Raw genomic sequence first — 7,143 nt, forward strand, 5'->3', positions numbered from 1 at the left:
ATAACCTACTCACAAATATATTTACTAAAGGACTATATATAGAGGCAAAAAATTGGAAATAACCTAAATGTGTCAACAAAAAGAATTAAATAATTGTAGATTCATAAAGTGGAATATTACAAAGCTACTAAAAATATATTTAACAAAGGTCCAGCAGTTGTGAAAATTTTTAATGTGCTTTGATACAGCAATTACATCTAAGAATCAAGCCTAGGGAAATATCTACAAACATGCACAAAGGTATATGCTCTTTGCAAGAAACTTTTTTAAAACAGCAAAAACTGAAAACAACCCAAATGACAATTGAGAAGTCTAATTCAATAAATTATGGTACATTCACACTAAAGAATATACCATGCAACCTTTAAAAAGAATGAAGTAGCTTCATATAAACTGATTTCAGAAAGTCTCCAAGATATATTAAATGAAAAAAGCAAGTTCCAGAAGGATATATATAACACGTTGCAGTATATGCTTTTTTATTATACATGGAGAGGGAAAAGGAGTTGAGTGGGAAGCAAACACAATTTCAATCTTTTAAATATTTTTTCATATTGTTTGAGTTTTTTACAACAGATATGCACTAATGTGTTTTATAATTTCTTAAAAACAGTAGTAAATGACACTTAGAAAGAATTTTGATGACTGGGGAAAATACTTATTCTATTAATAAGTTACTACATGCCAGGCATTGACCTATATGTTGCAAATAAAATGTTCTCATATAATTCTTACATCAAACTTAAAAAGTAGATATTACTATTATGAAGCCTATTTTACAAACATGAATGCAATCTGCAGATGACATCTGTTCAACTCAACAGGGATTTCTTTAATTGTACTAATGAATTGCCAAGATTTCATATAAAAATCCAGAGTTTTCACTGCTATCAAAGAACTCAAAGGTCTGCTACAGTAGACTATCATTTCTTCATAAGCAGTGGGTACCCACCCTAGATGCCAAAGGCTCTCTCAGGTTCACCACAGCAGCCAGTCACCCCACTTCAGTCATTTCAACAGTGAGGTCTCAGTGCCCATGCAGCTATCTAATAGCTGTGTATCCTTAAATATGTTCTTTTTACCTCCCTATCCTTTATTTTCTTCATCTGAAATATGGAGATAATAATGGTATATATTTCAGAGGGTTGTTGTCAAGGTTAAGAAAGATAATATATATAATACATACAAGCCTCTAGAAAACTACATGGTACAGTAAGGGCTTAAAAACTGTTAGTTACCATTATTACTTTGCCTGTCTGCCTGATACCTGTAAGCATCTGAGTCTGCAGTCTTTGACTTCACTTAAAGAATGTTAAGTGGAAAAAATACTGTTATAATCTCAAAGCTTTGAAAATGTAAAGGAAATAGGACTGGAGAAATAGCAAAAAACGTTAACAGTAGTTTTATCTGGGGAATTAATGGTATTATAGATGATTTTTTTCCTTCATCCTTTTCTATATTTATGAGTATGAACCTCAAAATTCATACGTTGACATACTAACCCTCAAAGTGACTGTTCCTAGAGACAGGCCTTTATGGAGGTAATAAGGTTAAAAGAAGTCACAAGGACGGGTCCCTAACCCAACAGGAGTGGTGTCCTTATGAGAAAGGACACAGCAAGAAAGAGCCATCTGCAACCCAAAGAAAGAGGCCTCAACAGAAACCAACCCTGCTGGCACCTCAGTGTTGGACTTCCAGTCTCCAGACTGTGGGAAAAATTATTTTCTATTGTTTAATCCACCAATCTGTTGAATTCTGTTAAGGCAGCCTGAGTAGACTAACACCCTATATATTCTATAAAGAGTATTTATTACTTTAAAAATTAGGAGGGGAATATGTTACTTAAAAAAAAAAAAATCTAATACTTAGCAGTGTTCCTGTCATTTCAGCACTTGGATTTTCTTTAAAAGTTTTCAGAATAATATTAAAAGATAGTTCACTCTTCTTACAGTAAAAAAAAAAAAAAAAAAAATGCTCATTATTGCTACTTTTCCTACCAAGAATGTTGTGGCCAACAGGATGGAAAAAAAATTTTTTTAAGTCTGAGTATTTCCAACCTAATAGGGCATGAATTTCCCTGCAGTGAGTTTCTTATCTTAAATGAAAGACGTCATGTCAGTTTAAGCATGGAGTTTAGCAGGATGAGATTTCATCAAAAAGTTCTGTTTAATTAAATATTTAATTAAACCTACAATGTGCTATTTTAAGCTCTTGAGATAGATCATGTGTAAAAAAAAACAAAAATCCCTGCCATTGTGCAACTTACATCCTAGCACAGAAAGATAATCAAATAACAATAAAAATAAGTAAAATCAGACATCATATTAGAAGGTGATAAGTGATACAGAAAGAACAGAGCATGTTAAGGGAAATCAGGAGTTGGAGTAGAGGCAGGTGCATCACAGGTTGTAATTTTAATTAGAATGGTCAGAGCAGGCCTCACTGAGAAGATAGCATCTGAGTAAAGAAATTAGCCATATTGCTATCATATGAAAAAGCTTTCCAGGTGGAAGGTACAGTGAGTTCAGAAGTCTAACGTACTAGATTTTGAGTATGTGGAACAAAATTCCCCAAAATGTTGTCGGATTTCTTAACAAGATTATATTGGATGTGTTTAATGTGTATCCAAGTCCTGTTTAACAGTATCTAAAAAAACTGCAATTTCCTAAGCTTTCTATTGAGGAAAAAAAATATTTCCATATATAGCAGAAGAATAGATAGTAAGAATAGTAGCTACCACTGCTGAGCATTTACTATGTGTGAAATGTTTTACAAACTTTAATTCTCACAAATTCCTGTAAGAAGATTATCATTGGCCCCATTTTATAGATCATAAACTGAGGCTTAGAGATGTTGGTATTTGCGTGAGTTATCTCTAATGAGTAAACTGATTTTAAAGTACAGGCATGCCTTGGAGACACTATGAGTTCAGTTCCAGACCGCCACAATATAGCAAATATCACAATGAAGTGAGTCACACAGTTTTTGGTTTCCCTGTGCATATAAAAGTTATGTTTAAGCTATACTGTAGTCTATTAAGTGTGCAATTATGTCTAAAAACTGTATATACTTAAATTTTAAAATTCTTCGTTGCTAAAAAACTTCTAACCATGATCTCAGCCTTCAGCAAAACAAAATCCTTTTGCAGTTGTAAAAGATCATGATCACCATAACAAACATAACAATAATTTAAAAAAAAAAGTTTGAAGCACTGTGAGAATTACCAAAATCGAACACAACACAAAGAGATCAAATGCTGTTGGGAAAATGGCACTGGTAGATTTGCTCCATGCAGGTTGCCAAAACGTTCAATTTGTAAAAACCACAATATCTGAGAAGTGCAATAAAGTGAAGTGCAATAAAATGAGGTAGACCTCCTTGTGCACAATTCTTAATCACTCTCCCCACAAATATAGCTTCCTTTACCTGGCATGGAAAAGGAAAACTCTAGCCATTTTGAACCAAGATTTACAAGATGGGAAAAAATAGTTTCTAAGAAACTTAGAAATTGCATTATTGGCAGAACATCAGACTCAATAAACTAATCTGATCTGGCAACTTTTAAATTCCCAATTTAGTGAAGCAGAACATAACGCCAACTGGAAAGAAAACTACACAGCAAAGTACTTAATAAACATAGCAGCTCTCATAAAAAAGGGCCTGCACTTCCTTCAATAACCACTTGGTCGGATAACTTGTATGAAGGATGTTCATCTTTACCCCTACAACTGATCACTGTTCCAATACCACCTTATCAGAAATAATGCCAATCTACAAAATTTCACTTCACTTAGAGAATTCGCAACACTGACTGACTTAATAGGCGTTTCAACCCAGTTTCTCATTCAGAGGTCAACCCACCTGTGTGACTATCTGGCTGCCAGCCAAAATATACAAACTTTGCCCACTGTACAGCTCTCTTCCTCTCTTTGCAATAAAGAAGATACCTGAAGAAGTACAAACTAGCAAATGTTCACTTGTCAATCAAATTTAATACACATAATATATAGACTTACTTGTCATATATAAAAAGCCTTCTTTAATTCAAAGTTCCTTCTGGAAAACCTTCATCCTGGGAATTTTTTTTTTTTCTTCCTCACGGAAAATAAGCATTATTAAGGAGTGTGTAAACCTTTAAGAACCAAACCAAAATGAAACTGAAATCACCTGTTAGTCATATGTTCGATATTCTAATCCAGTGATAAGAGTCTATATCATTGTGACCATAGTATATCCTTTTTTTTTTTAACTATCACCTTGGGGGAAGGAATTACATGGCTCCTTTTACAGACTGATGAGTTTACAAGCTTCTACTATATTATCAATTAATTTTTTTAAAATACAATTTGCCTCACAGCATATCTAAGTGGACAATTCATGTTTGAAAGGGAGAGATTCCTGAATTTGAAATACTCTAATAAAGAATTTACAATGACTGATTCATATCAATCTATGACAAAACCCACTGAAATGTTATGAAGCAATTAGCCTCCAACTAATAAAAAAAAATAAAAGTTAAAAAAAAAGAAAGAAAAAAAAAAAAGAATTTACAACGTATTATTAATGGAGCTCTACCTACCTAATTTTTCAAACTTTATACCTTCTCAAACCCTATGCTCCAAGAACATATGATCGTTAGTTTCTATTACCAAAATAAACATTACAGTTCTTATTTCCAAGCCTTTGCTCAAGGTTATTTACTGTCCAGAAAGCCCTTCTTCCTCCAGCTACCTGATAAAAGTTATATCAATCCTTTAAGAATCAGCTTACATCCACTACTGTTAAGCTTTCTCAGATCATCCTAATTTCTCTCCTTCCTTATTGCAATCTCATCACTTTCACTATACTTCTATAGGATTCACCTGAATATGCTCTAAAATATTATCATGTACATCTCCTTTTTAGTTATAAGCCTCTATAAAGCTATCCTATTCATTTTTACACACATTCCCACACATCAACAACAATACATGTTAGAGGTAGTTTATCAATTATTGTAAATACAACTGAACAGAATGTAAAAATCATTGGTCTTCTTTCTTGGGAACTTAAAACTTCAAGTTACACTGATATTCACAAAGACTCAGTTTTGAATCTGAAGCCTCTTTCTTCCTAGCTCAAGCCATACAACTATTTGTGGATTTCTTTATGGGAATATCCCACAATGACCTCAACTTAAACGCCTCTAAACCAAGTTCATCACCTACACTCTGTTCTGCTCTTCTGCTAGTGTCTAACGTCTCCTTCTATGACTCGACTCAAGTCACTTAACTTTTAAATTATTTGTTGGGCCCATTTCTTCATCTACCAAATGAAGACCCTGGCAAGGAACTAAATGAAATTGGGATGGAAGGCACAAGGAAAATTCTAATTAACGGGGGAAAGAAAAAAAAGGAATAAGAAAGTAGAGCCCACGAAAATAGTTCCACTCTCTTTTCAAAGCTTTGCTGACTTTCCAGTAGAGAGGTTTTAAAATGGGAAGCCAGCTTCTTGCTGGAAGAGCTACTGATAGCAGACAAATAAATACTGTTGAGTTGAAAATACTTGATACAGGGAATTTTGATGATTACTCCAAGCAGTCTTTAAAGGACTTGTCACTTGCCTTCCCATTGCAAAGGGGATAATTCACATGGTTGTTTCAATGAAGGTTTTTGAAACATTTTGCTATTAAAAGTACATCTTGAAGACACAGGGAAAGAATTTGCCACACATAACCCAGGTGTGTTTTCAAGAAATCTGAAATATTAAACTCCCGATTTGTAATATAAATACTGCATACAAAGCAACAGTCCTTTCTCCAGAAACACCTGCCAAAAAGAATGTTAAAAATGCACGCCCTACAACCTAGACTGGTGGGACGGGGTAGGAGGGGCATTCAAGAGGGAGGGGGCACGTATGTACCTATAGGGCATTCATGTTACTGTATGGCAGAAACCAACATATTATAAAGCAATTATCCTCCAATTAAAAATAATTATCTTTAAAAATACCTAAATTTTAGAACCACTAGCCATCTAATGTGTCAATTTATCATTTCTTTTGAAAAAGGCATGGGCTAGGTGTGTTCCACATCTTGTAGGGTGGTTACATACCGGTAAGGGAATGAAACTGATCATGGGATCTGTGCATTTCCTTTTAGGAAAACAGGAACTGGATTTTTTTTTTTTTTTTTTTTTAATACGGGGAGGGTTAGTTAACACTGGGGTAGTTAACTGCTCAGCAGATTAGAAAAGGACTCCTTACAAAGAAAAAGAAGTCCTTTATGTCTCGGACACAGCCTCCCACCACAAGCACAACCCCAACAAACGCGCTCGCGGCCCCCCTAGTCTTGGGGTGGATGAGGTACCACAAGCTGCATAAAAGGAAGCGGGGCTCCTCGAACCCGCTGCAGGGGTGGCGTCGGGTGTCGGTACAAGGTCGGGGCAAGTCTCCAAACCTCCGTTTTGCGCCTGTAAAATGGTCATAAAAATACTGCCTTCCTCTTCCCATTGTGAAGATTAAAGGAGATAGTAGTGTTTGTAAAACGCACTCGGCACAGCAGTAAGTGCTAAATGAACCTCCCTCACTGCTATTTATATATATATAAGATAAACCAGTTCCTCCTCACACACTCACCCCAACCCTCGCCTGAAAACCCGACTAGCTACCCTTCCCGGGATTCCGTGCTCTGTAACTAACCCGAAACCTGCCTGCCCCTTGCTCCCTCACAAGACTTCCCTGGTTAAAATGTGTCTTGCAATCGAACAAACTCGCCTGCCTGAAATCAAACTCCTGCGAAACCACCACGCTCTGTGAGACGCGGCAGCACGCAAGGGCCGAAGTCCAGTCTCGCCTCAGGCCGCCGCGCGCCTCGCGCAAGCGAACAGCCTAGCGCTGCAGCTCACGAAACTCGGCCAGAGTCACGTGCCGCTGGCCCCGCCTCACCCAACATCAGCGACTCCCCCACCCGCTGGGCTCGCGCGTCAACACGTGATCTCCGGCCCCGCCCACGGCACCAGGGCTGATTTCCCCGGCCCTCCCACTTCGCTCGTGCTGCACCACGTGACCTCTGTCCCCGCCCCCGGCACCGCTACCGGTCCACGCCCCACTCCACTCGCGCGGCGTCAGGTGACCGCCGGCACCGCCCCCGGCCTTGTTGCTGGT

Source organism: Muntiacus reevesi, chromosome 12, assembly GCF_963930625.1.
Source record: "Muntiacus reevesi chromosome 12, mMunRee1.1, whole genome shotgun sequence".
Lineage (NCBI taxonomy): Eukaryota > Metazoa > Chordata > Mammalia > Artiodactyla > Cervidae > Muntiacus > Muntiacus reevesi.